Source organism: Vigna unguiculata, chromosome 4 (assembly GCF_037176805.1).
Source record: "Vigna unguiculata cultivar grain cowpea cultivar isolate G323 ecotype 2 chromosome 4, ASM3717680v1, whole genome shotgun sequence".
NCBI classification, from domain to species: Eukaryota; Viridiplantae; Streptophyta; class Magnoliopsida; order Fabales; family Fabaceae; genus Vigna; species Vigna unguiculata.
Window position 1 is genome coordinate 22094540 of NC_140795.1, and position 16728 is coordinate 22111267.

A 16728-nucleotide genomic window follows, 5' to 3' on the forward strand; every position below is an offset into this window, starting at 1 on the left:
TTTAAAATATATATTAAAAGATAACAAATAAATAAAACAGAAAAATGATAAACTAAAGAAAAATAATTAAAGTTTAAAAAATTAAACTTGAAATAAAATTTAAAAAGTTAAAACAGAATAAAAAGAATTATATATATATATATATATATATATATATATATATTATATGCTTCAAAAATTAAATTAAATTAAAAAAAATTTAAATTAAGTAAAAAATATAAATAATTTAATTTAAAATTAAATATTTTAATATTTATCATTAACTTTATAGTTTATGTTTTATTTTTTTTATTTTTATTTTTTACTATTAATATTTTACATATTTATATATTTTACAATTTTTAATATTTCTTTATATATATTTTAAATAAGATTAAACTTTAAATTAAATAAAATAGTAAAAAAAATCTATATATATATATATATATTTATATATATATTTCTTTTGTTAATTTAAGGTCTAATTATTTTTTTAGTTTAATTTAATTCTTAATTTCATTTATTTTTCAAAACATTGTACAAAAATAAAATTAAAGATACATACATACATATATATATATATATATATATATATATATATATATTTAATATTTTATTTTATTTTATTTCATTTTTAAATATATATTAAAAGATAAAAAATTAATAAAATAAAGAAAAAATCATTAAAATTCAAAAAAATTAAACTTTAAATTAATTTAAAAACTTTTAAAGAGAATCAAAAAATGAAATGTATACATATAGATATTAATTATACATATACTTTAAAAAATAAATAAATTTAATACATATATTAAATTAAAAAATAATTAAACTTTAAATTAAATACAAAATACTTAATATGTTTTAGATTTTATTTTATTTTATTTAAAGATTTTTTTTAATTTTAACTTTAGCTTTTTATTTTTTTTTTAATTTTATAAGATTAAATTTTTTAGAAATTTATAGTTTTTTCAAATTTTAGTATTTCTTAATATATTTTAAAAGTATAATAAAATATTAATAATAAATATATATTAAGAAATATTCATATTTTATTTATTTTTAAAATATATATTAAAAGATAAAACGCAATAATAAACTGAAGAAAAAATAATTAAAATTCAAAAAATTAAACTTTAAATAAAATTAAAAATCGTTATCACAGAATAAAAAATAAGTCAAGCTAAAAAATAATTAACCTTTAAAATAAATAAATAAATTATTCTGCTTTAGATTTTTTTAATTTTATTTTAATTTTTTTTTTTAATTTTATCTTTAGCTGATTTGTTTGTATTTTATTTATCTTTTATTTTGAATATTAATAGTTTTCAAATTTATTTATTTACAATTTTTAATATCTTTTATATATATTTCAAAAATAAAATAAAATATTAGCATATATATATATGCAAATATATACCTTAATTTATTTTTTATATAATGTATGAAAAATAATTAAATTAAAAATGATTAAACTTTAAATTAAATAAAAAGTAAAGAGAAAAAAAAAAAATATATATATATATATATATATATAATTATACATATATTTTTTTTGCAATTTTTAAAATTTATAATAAGAAATATTAATATTTTATTGAATTTTTAGAAAATTTATTAATAGATAAAAAATAAATAAAACAAAAAATATAAACTAAAGAAAAAATAATTAAAATTTAACAAAAAGTAAACCTTAAATAAAAGGAAAAAATGTTAAAACAAAATAAAACTTTGTGTATTACTAGTAATCACGATTTATTCTTCATATAAATTAAGAGGTGATTTAAATAAATGGATTCTGAATGGAATTACTAGAAGTGAGTAACTCAAGAACATCTCATCTTGAGTTCATTTAAATCTCCAAGGTCATAGCTCAACCTACAATAATCAAATATTTATTTATCATAATTTTTATTTTGATATTAAACCATATAATTGTATAAATAAATAAATAGGATTAATGCATAACTAAAAATAAATAAAGAGGACCAATACGTGACTAGAGATAAATATAAATAAATGAAAGTAAATACAAATTAAATAATTAGGATCAGTGCATAACTGGATATGAAAATAAATAAATAAATAATATTGTGAAGTAAAATACAAGTTAAAAAGAAGTTAGGGACACCTCACTTAAGGTAAATATAAAAATAAAGTAATTATGAATAGATGAAAAGATAAAAAAAGTATAAGAATAAGGTAATAAATGTTTTCTCCCCTTATACCAAGGTTGTATTGAGACTTTGATGATATATAAATTTATTTTTCCTCTTTCTTCTCATACTGCACTACTCTACTTCTGTTTCTATTTGTTTGTTCTTATTGTCTCTCTTCTCCTCCCCATTTCATTTACCTCATCCTATTTATACTATCATATATAATCATTACATTAGTTTAAATTGAATTCAATTTCCTTTAATTTTAATTTTGTTGTTTCAATTTGATAAGAGTTTCTAGTTCATAGATTTTTCTTTTTACAATGAAAGGATAGAATCCCACTAAATGTTACATTATCTTTTCATTTTCTCATTTTTTATATATTAATAGTTTTTCTAAAATTATTATATATTTATTACTTAATTTTATGTTTATCCATTTGCTTTTGAATATTAGTCCAATCAATTTAAATGTTTTTCTTCTATATTTTTATATATTTTGTTCTGTACACGTATATGTATATATATTGTTAAGCCAATATATAATTTTATAGTATTATTATATTATTATTAGTTAATTAGTTTTGATTTCCTAAGAGTTATGCGTTCACAATTCATTTCATGATGCATTATTATTTCTAATAATAATAATTTAATAATATTTATAATATAATAAATTGTTAATAGAATTGTTGCATTGAATTTTATTATAATTTTTTTTATGTTACATGTTACACTTGAAACACACAATTTATTGAAGTAATATATTAAGATAAAGAATTTTACTTTCTTAATTAAGATTTATTATGATACAGTGGAAGCTTTTAATAAACATATTTTTGTTCTCCAAATTCAATTTTTGGATTTTTGGATTTGACCATAATTAATTATGTATGTTTTTGAATTTATCTTTAAAAATTCTTGCAATAAAAGTGTATTAGGCTATTGAATTTGTATTTGAATTATGATCTAGATTAAATTTGAATTTGGCCTATTTTCTAAATAAGTTAGCTTAAATTTTTTTAAGGATTTATATACTTAAATGTATTAGTTTTAGTATTTTAAATATTTCTTTTAAATTTAAAAGCTTAAGAAGTTGATTTGTTTAAAGTGATAATAGTACTACTCTATTAGTACCATATTAAGTTTTTATTATAATAATTTTAATATTTAAATTTTATTGTAATAACTGAGATTATAATATCATGGTAAACCACACTAAATGAATTCAAGGCGAGATTTAAGATAAACTTTTGTGACTAACATTGTTAGTTACAAATTAAACCCACATATATTATTTTATATTATCTAATTGATAAATTAAGATGAAAATATTTTTCTAAATTTTTGTATTTGTAAAAAAAGAAAAATTATAAAATAAAATATTAGATATAAAGTGGATGTCAAAATTTATGTGTGAAAATAATAAAACTCTAAATTAAGCCATGTATATTATATTCTACAATATTCTCCATATCATCAACTACAAATTCATGATGACAAATATCCACATATAGCATACTAAAGTGCAAATTAATAAAACTCCACTTAGGGCAAAAAGTTTACCATCACTCCTTCTTCCCTCTTTATTATTTCCACTCATATTAATAGTAAGTTACCACGTGCATACCTTTCAACAACAAAACCAAGAAAAATGTTTTAAGTCGTTAGAAGATATCTGTCTTCCCATTCTCTCACTTGCCTCCTCTTTCTTTAATTGTTAGCTCTTTTCATTAGAATAAAATTAGTTATTATATTTATTTGAAAATAAATATTTTCTTTTCTTTTAAATATACTTAAAATAAAATAAACTATAACATTTTACTTTAATATGTTTTCTTTAAATTTGATCGATTTTTCAAATTTGAATGTTTTTTAAACTTAATGCTTTTTTAATTATAGATAATAAATTTTACAAGTTAAAAAAATTATTTGATTTAATTTTATAATTATAATAATAATCTATACCTATAAAAGATTTCCTTTGTAAGGTTCATTTTTATTTTTGAATTTTATCCTTTAAATAATTTTTAATTTAAAATAATTAGTTTATCAATTTTTTTTATATGTGACAATTCTTTTAGTAAATCGAATTTTTTTTTAAACTCACCCATTTTTTTATTATAAAATTACTTACAAAGTAAATAAAAAAGTTTATAATAAAAGATTAAAATTTTAAGTTGAAATCTTTGAAGATGTTGATCACGTCTTACTGTAACACCCCATTTAAATATTAACATAATCAAATGGAATATTACACAAGATAACATAAAAGGCCAATTTGCGGAGTATCAAGTCACTCCTTACAAATATCCAAGGTACTTAAAAATTGAAATACTAGGGCACACCACGATGCCAATAACTAGAAAAAGAAAATAGTTCAACAATGTTTAAAATAAATACTTAGACAGCAGATAATACATGGGCCATAGCCCTAAAGTAAACTCTGAAAAGAGGGATTTTTCCAACACGAACTAAGCAGCGAAACATCCACCACCCTGATGACCACTAAGAGTTCTCGCATCTGCTCACATCAATAAATTGATGATCATCGCAAAACGAGAAAACCACACACATAACAATCAAACAAACAAAGGGTAAGCTAGAGTAGAAAACAGTTTATCATGCAATCACAAGCTATTACACAATCCAACTAGTATATGTCATCCAAACATGTTATGACTCCTCAAGCAATACACTAGACTCGACACGACTCATCCGGATACATATAATCTAGTCAGATTCAGCTGATGCTTGCACTTGTGGTGGATACCTCTGCTCACCCCCGAGCTAAGTATTACAAGTGTTACAATGTCTCAATCCCCACCCACAAGGTTAGCCCTTGATGAGTTTCAGGCCTCCTGCTACTCTCACCACAAGAGTCAGTCCGCTCTAAGTGAGACTAACTAACTTCTTAGAGTGTCAGGATGCAACCTTACCTTGAATCCTTACCAAATTATATAGATGGGGCACCACCATGAACTCCCTCTAACAGGGGTCATGGAATTACGTCCCGACCACTGAAGCACTACCATGAGGTCTCACCTAGAGGCTCATGGAATTACGCACTGACCCAGACCAAACATACACAACCAATAAAGTAATATTTATCATGCACATAACTCTCATGCCAACCTTTATAACCAAATCCTCATTCATATTCCATGTTGAATCCATTCCAACTCATCCTTCCCAATCCATGAATATAGAATTTCACCTCATATCAATACCATGCCATTTTGATACCAACCATTTCATTGAAATCACATGCCAAGATTTATCCAAGCTCATCATTCATAACTCATACACCCACTTACTCATGCATATTCACTCATCTCATGCTTTAACATAGCAATCCAACTTAACATCACATTATGCAAACGATTTAGGGATTTTAGAAATAAAACTGCAGCTTGTGTAAAGCTCAAAAAATTTTTCTATTTATATTGAAATTAAATATGATTGAATCAAGAACCAAATGAAACAAGAACCAACTTAATTGAATAACGATAAAGAAAGTTGTAAACCAAACAAGCAACAAAGGTCAATGTTGTCAACAACTAAACTACAGTGATCTTGCGATAAAAACTGCTCTCACTACTGAGCTCCGATTTAAGATCGGACTGCTCAAAGTCAAAAACTATGTGTTAAGGTTCATTTGTTAAAATATCAGCTCGATCCAACGGTTAACGAAGTAGTGACTTTCATTTTATGAAAAGTTTGTAGTGTTGTCAACAACCAAACTGTAGTGACCTTGCGATAAAAACGGCTCTAACTACAGAGCTCCAATTAAAGATCCGACCAGTCAAAGTCAAGAATTCTGTGTTAAGGATCAGCTGTTAAAATTTCAGCTCGATCCAACGGTTAACTCAGTAGGAATCTTCATTTTACGAAACGTGTAGAATGCAGAAAAAGAGTAGTGCCACATCCATCAAACATACTTGCACACCATACATTTTTATTCGACCAATAGCCTCATTCAAGCATCACAGCCATACAAACAGACCAAAACTTGGCAAAATAACTTTATATACATAAACCTAGCTTCCTTTACCTGGAAAAAGCTAGCAGAATATCCTGAAACCCAAGCAAGTGAGTACTACCGACCACGGAGCAGATTTACGATTTGTAAAACAGTGGAATAGATTCAAAATGGGTTACCATGGTGAACCCTAGTTAGAATCATGATGATAGAGCTGGGAATGAAAAAGGTACGGTGGAGAATCAACTTACATGGATTGAAGAATGGGGTTGAGTTAACACAAAGAAGGGTAAGACCTAAACCCTATCAGAGCTTCTGTGGAGAGAAAAGGGAAGAGCGAGAGCACTGATTTTGGCAAGTGAGTGCAGAATGAGGTTCCTTGGCTGCTTTAGGGGCCTTGTCACCCTATGGGCCAGCCTTTAGGCCCAACTGATTAGGGGCAACCCTTAAAAATAAGAGCAGAAAATAATTAAGCCTTACATTCTCCCTAACAAAAAAAAATCGTCCTCGAAATTTCACCGATGGAATAGGAAGAAAACTATGTTTTCCTCATTTTTTTTCCAACAACTGCCACTTAGACATGACTGATAAAATGACTCCAACACCTATAGTCACTGGAAACTTTGCCTTTGTGCGAAGCGATATGTTCAGGTTTGTAGATTGGCTTACTCATTACACTCAAAGTAACTTCCAACTTGCAACCTAAAACTTGAATGCTCCTTCATACTTGCCCAACTAACTTGTATCTGATATACTGACTCACCTCTCATAAGCTCCCCACTACCTCTTGTAGGTTTTATCAAAGTCTCAGATGACTTTAAGTCTTAAACTATAGCATGTTCGTTATCACTTCCCATCACCTCGTTCACTCCTTTATGCCTCCACTGACTTGATCACTATTGAGTTTTGGCTTACTGCCTTACCATCAACACTCTTGACCACTTTTATGCATAACGACACTCATAACATCTTGTCTCCTTTACTGACTTCAACCAATGGTAACAAAGTCCACAACCAAGTCATTCTGGATCCAAATTAAGCTTTCCTCTATTACAACCACCAAATAAATTTTGGTATGTCACCTTCATTTCTGATCTACTAACTTGTAATTATCCTTCCACAAAAGCCTTAGAACCAGGTCTTTCCTTGACTTGAAATTTCAAACTAAGATTTTTCTAAATTATCTTTTTTTTCCAACCTTGTTGAGAGACTCACTAGTTCTAGTAAGATGACTAGACTAATGAAATCTCCTCACTCATTCTCTTCCTAACCCAAACATTTATGTTTCTCAACCCACTCTTACTCTTACTTCGTCAACTCGAGGATCTCGAATTCCCTTCTCTGGCCAAACGTTTATCTCGCTTTCTCACGTCGAAGTTGACACCCTAACTTAAAATCATAACTCAAACCGTCTCCTACTCCTCTTGCACAACTTTCTCTGAGTAACTCCATAATTCCAACTCTAAATGATCACTGAACACCCTTACTTAGTACTCGTAAGAATGACGCATTCGCTGTTTATGAATAACTGGTTGTCGTAGTAATCACTAGGTCATGAGTAAGATAGTTCTTCCCACGCACCTCTTACCTTTCATAGGTATCTCGTCCCTCCATCCCGCTGCACCACTCTGATCAACACACAAGTCACTCATTCGTTTACTCAAAATGATGCTCATTTCATGTCTGCCGTGACAAGGAAGCAATCATCGCTAAGAAACCTTTCTCCAAAACTTCTATGGAACTTGCAAAACCCTTTGGACTCCCCTTTTTATAGTCTTAACATCCTATTTTCTCAACACTGTATCCACCTTTTTTAAACCATATGTCCTACTAGTCACTCCAACCTTCGTCAATACTCATCTTGAACATTCTAAAGACTCTCTTCACACTTGGAAAACTCGCTGCTAAACCTTGATGATACCTCTAACTTGTTTGAAATTCCTTACCTTCATCATGTTTCCACCCTTTAAAACCATAGGCCCGAAAATTCTATCCTCCCTTATCCAACGTTTACCCTTGAACAGTATATCCTCCCACTACCTCTCCTTTAAGATTCACCAAACTTACAGTCATCCTTGTGGTTATACTTAGTATAAGCCATTACTTCTCCAACATCTCCCCCACTTTCGTATTTACTTCAAATTCTCAATAGGAACCATCCAATAAGGAACTATTGGCACAAGTCCTCCTTCAGACACCAATGCAAAAGTGAACTCCACCACACAAAAAAGGTTAAAATTCTAGTACTTGCTTCAGAACACGTCTACAAACTCTTCTAATACTTATATCTTTTGCGTCTATTATTCACTTTCCTTTGTCAGGTGACTCTGATTCACATGACACTCTGCCCCCACTATTTAGCTTGATCCGTACTTCATACGCAATCACTGACTTATCCCTTTTTAATCAAAGTACACCACCTCATTGGTTGTCCCAGCTCATCAGAATGAGATTGAGAAAACAACCAATTCACCCTTGAGACTATGTCCCAACCTTGCAAAGGAAACAATTCAAATCGGGTTTGAATTTAAATACTTTGATCACCACGAAGGCACCACACACCTGAGCGAATCTTCACTTGGCTGCTACGGTAGCAAAACCCACAATCTCAAACTCAACTCCTTCTTGCAGAAAACCATGACTCCTTTACCATACTGGCGACATCAAAGAGTGCACGATCCTAAGCGAAGCCAAAACCCATAATCCAATCACCAACTTCGTAACATGTATCTTTTAAATTAGATCACCTGTGCTGACCACTTTAGTACCAATCATCGCAAACACTCTCATAGTTACTCAAAACTTTTGTTTTCCTTTCCTCTTTCCTTGTGTTGTGACATTACTAACTGTCCTTCCCTACAAGAACAAAGTTAACTATGTGCTTCTCCTTTTGATACTTGAAATTATCCATCTCATATCTAATGTCAAACCTTCCTCTTTTGTGGGCCGCTTTACTTAGAACATCCCTTCTACTCTTAACTTGGGTAACTACTATCGCTGAGAAGACCCAACTACTTCTTACGGAATTTATCTGGTATGTAATTCTAAATATACTTCCTTCTCCTATAACATCATCATACTTGGCTGATCTTCAAAGCTCTGCTTCCAACTACACGTCTGCTTTCCTATACACTTCATGGTCTCCACCCTTAACCTCAAACCTTCCACACTATTCCACTTCAAACCTCAGACATTGTCACAACGTAAAGCCAAGTTGATTCCTCAAACCTTGCTTCACGAGCATGCACCAATATCTTTTTATACTAATCTCTAAACTCAACTCTTCATTTAAAACTTGTGGTATACGATCTTAGAACTCGATCTTGTAGCTCCCTCGGCCCAAAGCGTTGCTTCTTAACTTCCAACATCATTTCTCAGCCTTCTAAACCAAGACTCAACTTTCATCATCCACTGATATACAACTCTCTACATCTTCACATCTTGGAGACAAGAGATTGTCTCATAGGCCCTACGATTCCTTGTAAGGGTGAGTAGGTCAAGTTGAGCTTGAATCTGCATTCCCTCATCGCTACATACACCAGACACAAAACACTGAGGCGTAATAGGACAAACTAAAACATACAAGGCAACACTTCATCATCTACAGACAACCAAACCTTTTGTCTATCAGCCTTCCTTCCCCAAACCATTAGAATTAAGAAAGGAAAAACAACCTTTGATCTAGTCATGAGTGTGCACCCTCATCACTTTATCAAGACGTTTTCTGTTCTTAAAACTTTTGGTTTCACTGATAAACTTGACTAGACTTGACAAATTATGCCTGCGAGGCATGACAAACCCACAACCTCAGGTCATCTTAAGGACGAACTGCTCTGATACCATAAATGTAACACCCCATTTAAATATTAACATAATCAAATGGAATATTACACATGATAACATAAAAGGCCAATTTGCGGAGTATCAAGTCACTCCTTACAAATATCCAAGGTACTTAAAAAATGAAACACTGTGGCACACCACGATGCCAATAACTAGACAAAGAAAATAGTTTGACAGTGTTTAAAATAAATACCTAGAGAGCAGATAATACATGGGCCATAGCCCTAAAGTAAACTCTAAAAAGCGGGATTTGTCCCAACACACACTAAGAGGTGGAACCTCCATCACCCTGATGACCACGGGGAGTTCTCGCATCTGCTCACATCAATAAATTGATGATCATCGCAAAAAGAGAAAACCACACACATAACAATCAAACAAACAAAGGGTAAGCTATAGTAGAAAACAATTTATCATGCAATCACATGCTATTACACAATCCAAGTAGTATATGTCATCCAAACATGTTATGATTCCTCAAGCAATACACTAGACTCGACACGACTCATCCAGATACATATAATCTGGTCGGATTAAGCGAATGCTTGCACTTATGGTGGATACCTTTGCTCACCCCCGAGCTAAGTATTACAAGTGTTACAATGTCTCAATCCCCCACACATAAGGTTAGCCCTTGATGAGTTTTAGGCCTTCTGCTACTCTCACCACAAGAGTTAGTCCGCTCTAAGTGAGACTAACTAACTTCTTAGAGTGTCAGGATGCAACCTTACCTTGAATCCTTCCCAAATTATATAGATGGAGCACCACCATGAACTCCCACTAACAGGGGTCATGGAATTACGTCCCGACCACTGAAGCACTACCATGAGGTCTCACCTAGAGGCTCATGGAATTACGCACTGACACAGACCAAACATACTCAATCAATAAAGTAATATTTATCATGCACATAACTCTCATTCCAACCTTTATAACCAAATCTTCATTCATATTCCATGTTGAATCCATTCCAACTGATCCTTCCCAATCCATGAATATAGAATTTCACCTCATACCAATACCATGCCATTTTGATACCAACCATTTCAGTGAAATCACATGCCAAGATTTATCCAAGCCTATCATTCACAACTCATACACCCTCTTACTCATGCATATTCATTCATCTCATGCTTTAACATAACAATCCAACTTAACATCACATTATGCAAATGATTTAGAGATTTTAGAAATAAAACTGCAGCTTGTCTAAAGCTCAAAAAAATTTTTATATTCAAATTAAATATGATTGAATCAAGAACCAAATGAAAAAATAACCAACTTAATTGAATAACTATAAAGAAAGTTGTAAATCAAACAAGCAACAAAGGTCAATGTTCTCAACAACTAAACTACAGTGATCTTGCGATAACAAATGCTCTCACTATAGAGCTCCAATTCAAGATCGAACCGGTCAAAGTCAAGGATTTTGTGTTAAGGATCAGCTGTTAAAATTTCAGCTCGATCCAACGGTTAACTCAGTAGGAATCTTCATTTTACGAAAAGTGTGGAATGTAGAAAAAGAGTAGTGCCACATCAATCAAACATACTCGCACACCATACATTTTTATTCGACCAACAGCCTCATTCAAGCATCACAACTATACAAATAGACAAAAACTCGGCAAAATAACTTTATATACATAAACCTAGCTTCCTTTACTTGGAAAAAGCTAGCAGAATATCCCGACACCCAAGCAAGTGAGTACTACCGACCACGGAGCATATTTACAATCTATAAAATAGTGGAATAGATTCAAAATGGGTTACCATGATGAACCCTAGTTAGAATCATGATGACAGAGCTGAGAATGAAAAAGGTACGGTGGAGAATCAATTTACATGAATTGAAGAATGGGGTTGAGTTAACACAAAGAAGGGTAAGACCCAAACCCTAGTAGAGCTTATGTGGAGAGAAAAGGGAAGAGCGAGAGTACTGATTTTGGCAAGTGAGTGCAGAATGAGGGGCTATGGCTGCTTTAGGGGCCTTGTCACCCTTTGGGCCAGCCTTTAGGTCCAACTAATTAGGGGCAACCCTTAAAAATAAGAACAGAAAATAATTGAGCCTTATACTTACCCCAAATAAACTACAAATAAAATAGAAGCACACACATAATCACATAAGTTTTGCCTTAGAGAGTAAGTGAGATTGGGAAACACTCTAACTAAGGCAAAATAAAAACTAAAGACAACATGTGTTGCACTTGAAACGAGGTAATATAGAAAAATAATAGATTTCACTATGTTAATTAGGATTTAAATAAACAAGTTTTGGTTCACCAAATTCAATTTTTGGATTTTTGTTTTATTTTAGATGATTGGATCACTCATAAAAAATTATAAAGATATTTGACCATAATTAATTATGTGTGTTTTTTAATTTTTCTTTCCAGGCTTAAATACCTTGTTAGTCCCAGTTTTCGTGAGCTTTGTTTTGTTTGGTCCTCATTTTTTCAAGATGTTCAACATAGTTCTAATTTTTGTAATTTGTGATCAATTTGGTCATTTTTGCAGTCGCCGTTTAAATCTTTAACGGGATGTGAACAATAACTGTCATGTGTCACTCTGTGGTTTTTTTTAATTTTTTTCAATTTTAAAAATGTTGTCCACGTGTCAAGTCACCATTGTGACACGTGGCGGTATCTTGTGGCTTATATTCAATTTATTTCCAATTTTTCGTTAATTTTATTCAATTTAGTCCCAAATTTCATTAATTTTGTTCAAATCAGTTCCAATTTTGCTCCTTTCCAAATTGACCAAATTTAATTTCTATATAAATGTTGTACAATGAAAAATTTTCCTTCTAATTTTAAAAACAATAAAGAATTTTTTCTCTAATTTTAAACTAACTTTATCCCTATTTTTTACATGTACCAAAAATCAAACATATATAATAATTTTCCTCCAAAAATATAGTTATGTTTGGTATAAAAATAAAATTTTCAATATAACATTTATATAAAAAATAAATTTGGTCATTTTGGATAGAGACAAAATTGAGACTGAATTGAACAAAAATAACAAAAATTGGGATTAAATTGAACAAAATTAACGAAAATTGAGACCAAATTGAATATAAGCCATGAGATACTGCCACGTGTCATAATGCTGTGTTGACACATGGACAACATTTTTAAAATTAAAAAATTTAAAAAAAAAATTAAAAACCACATAGTGACACATGACAGTTATGGTTCATCTTCCGTTAACTATTTAAACGACATCTTCAAAAAGGACCAAATTGACCACAAATTATAAAAATTAGGATAATTTTAAACATTTCGAAAAAATGAGGAACAAACGAAACAAAGCTCACGAAAATTGAGACCAAAAAGATATTTAAGCGTTCTTTCAACTATTGAGTTTTTACATGAATTAGATATGAGATATATTAAATTTGAATTTGGCCAATTTGTCAAATAAGTTAGTTTAATATTTTTTTTAAAGATTTATTTACTTAAATGTAATAGTTTTAATATTTCAAATAAATTTTTTAAATTGAAGAGGTTGATTTGTTTAAATAAATGTAAATAATATAATGATAATAGTATTCCTCTAATATTAAATTTTTATTATAATAATTTTAAAATTTATATTTTAAAATATTTAATTTTTCAAGTTAATTTAACTATTAATACATTATATACAACGCATTAAAAATAATTAAAATTAAAAAAAAATTATATATATATATATATTGTAATGTAAATATAATTATTATTTTAACTTAATTTATTTTTTAAGTTAATTTATTTTTTAATACATTATATAAAATTAAAACTATATATATTAATATATATTTTTTAAATATTTATTAAGAAATATTAATATTTTCTTTCATTTTTAAAATATATATTAAAAGATAAACTATAAAGAAAACATAAAATAATAAACTACAGAAAAAATAACTAAAATTAAAAAAAAAACTTTAAATAAAATTAAAAGAAGTTAAAACAGAATATTAAAGAATATATATATATATATATATGCTTTAAAAAATAAATAAAGTTACAAAAATACCATTTTTGTTTTGAATTCATTGTCTGTTTATAAAGATTTATAAAAAAATGTATGATTTTTTTTAACCATCTGTTTTCTTATCAAATCTTTGAAAATAGGCATTGCATAGAAAAAACGTTATACTTTTAAGTTAAAACGTGATACAAGTTTCATAGGTGTGGTGTTTATAAGTGTGAGAACGTGTTGTAACAAGAGAAGAGTCTGATACTATATTGAGATTTTCCTCCTAAGAAACAAACACAAAACAAGGAAAATATGTGATTGAAAAAATGTTTATTGATCTTGGTAGGAAGTAGCCTCCTGACATTAAATAGATTATTATATTAAATATTTAAAGTTCTTAAAAAATAGCATTAAATGACCTTAGTATTTTTATTTCCTTAACCTAATAACCTAAATTCACCCATGCTTATATATTAAGGTTAAGCATGAAAAGCCAAATGAGTGTAAAAACTAAAAATAGAAGTGTTTATAGACTCTGAATGGTATCAATATCTTGTTCAGCTGGTTTTGGTCTTTTTAAATTCAGTTAGAGCATCATCAAAAGTGCTCCTAACATGGCGGCACATGAGCATCAGTTCCAAGCATCCATCTTTAAACACCTCCTTTGATGGATCCCCTACACAACCAAATTCAACACAAGATTACAATGTCATACTTTATTGCATTTTTTTACAATGTCATACTATATTGCATTTTTTTTATATCGACAAATGGTAGTTATTATAGTATTTGTTAGTGGTTATAGATATACATAGAAATTAAATAAGATATGTTTGTTCTTTATATACTATGGTTTTCTAAATTTCCATTTTTGAGAGACAAAAGAAGATAAATAGTCTTACTTGAAAGATACGATTCAAAATTGGTGTTTATAGACTCTGAATGGTATCCATATCTTATTCAACTGATTTTGGTCTTTTTAAATTCAAATAGAGCATCATCAAAAGTGCTCCTAACATGGCGGCATATGAGCATCAGTTCCAAGCATCCATCTTTAAACACCTTCTTTGCTGGATCCCCTACACAACCAAATTCAACACAAGATTACAATGTCATACTATATTGCATTTTTTTACAATGTCATACTACATTGCATTTTTTTTCTATATACAAATGGTAGTTATTGTAGTATTTGTTAGTGGTAGTAGATATATATAGAAATTAAATGAGATATGTTTGTTCTTTATATACTATGGTTTTCTAAATTTCCATTTTTTAGAGACAAGAAGATAAATAGTCTTACTTGAAAGATACGATTCAAAATTGGTGATTCATCACTAAATTATTAATTATTAGAGACAAATACAAAAAATAGAGTAACATAACTTAGAAATAAATTCTTCATCTACCCATCCCAGTGTTTTCAAATCAAGAATCTTTTTATCAAACTCAGGAATTGGGTAAACTAATTTAATGAAAAGAACTAATGAAAAAATTTATTAAATCAAAATTTGAAAATTAAGTAAACTTATCAAATGAAAGTATTTATTATTATTCTATGTATATCCAAGAGAATTCTCAATTTCTCTCATCCTCTATTTTAAACTTTACCACTGAGTCATCATTATATCTCTACAAACGATAAGTATTGGAGGCTAAGAATTTTGTATGTAGTAGCGAAAAGAATTTAGCATATACATGATTATTGTAGAAATTTTTTACTTATGGTAAGATTTGGTTCACTACGATAAAAAATTGACAAGAAACTCAACACACTTCTGCATTACCTGTTGTCTGGAGTCTGATATTAACTTGACTAAATTAGGGATGAGGGATGCTGTACCCACAATATGTCACCCTTGGACTGCAAAACAACATTAAAAACCTCAATAAATCAAGATAGATATATTGAATTAAACTCGCATAAGAATATTCACAATACCTACTCCTGATTTAGGGTGTATCAGATAGAATTTGTAAATGTATGATCCTCATCCACCAGGCAAAATGTTGATTTACTATCACCAGAATTTGACCCAAGTTCCATCTTTGTCATTTAATCTGAAAGATAACATAACATATTTTTAAGAACAACCTTAAAATAGAGAGTCCTACATAGTCATTAAGAAATTGTCAATCACAAATTAGTTCTTTTGTGCATAAAATAAAATATTATTCTTCAAATTTGTCCACACAACAGAAACAACAATCATATCTATGAAAGTTCCACTAATAGCAACAATCATCAAAACTTGGGATCGATCTATTTTACAATTTACACAACCTTAAGAAATAAGAATTGTACTAGTTTTTTTCATTAATGAGTCTGTACATATGATTACCACATAACCTAAATCATCATCAATTACACAAAGTGGTAAAATTTATAAAATTACATGATTGACACATACAATTGTCAAAATTAAGAAGTAAAATCGTCAATATTTCTTAAAAAACAAATCCTTATTTCCATGTAACTATTACATAAAGAACTAACTATTGCTACCCAAAGTTGAAGATTGAAACTTTGAAGATGTTGATCACTTCTTAAACCAAATAAAGTGAATCGAACAAAATCACGCACGGATAATCACTAAATCTTTGCGTGCGAGAAAGTGAAATTGGGGAAAACGCTTTGCCTGAGGCAAAATAAAAACGAAACACAATGTGCGCTACACTTGAAAGGCACCGTTGATTGGAGTAATAAAGAAAACTAAAGAATTTCACTCTCTTAATTAGGGTTTATTGTGATACGACAAAAGTAATTTTAAATAAGCAAACTTCTATTCATAAAAATATTAT

At 29.2% G+C, this 16728-nt stretch overlaps 1 pseudogene; it reads right to left on the minus strand.

The window, feature by feature from the left end:
* Positions 1-14483: 14483 nt before the first annotated feature.
* LOC114172433 (uncharacterized) lies at positions 14484-15973 on the minus strand (annotated as a pseudogene).
* Between the last annotated feature and the right edge of the window lie 755 nt (positions 15974-16728).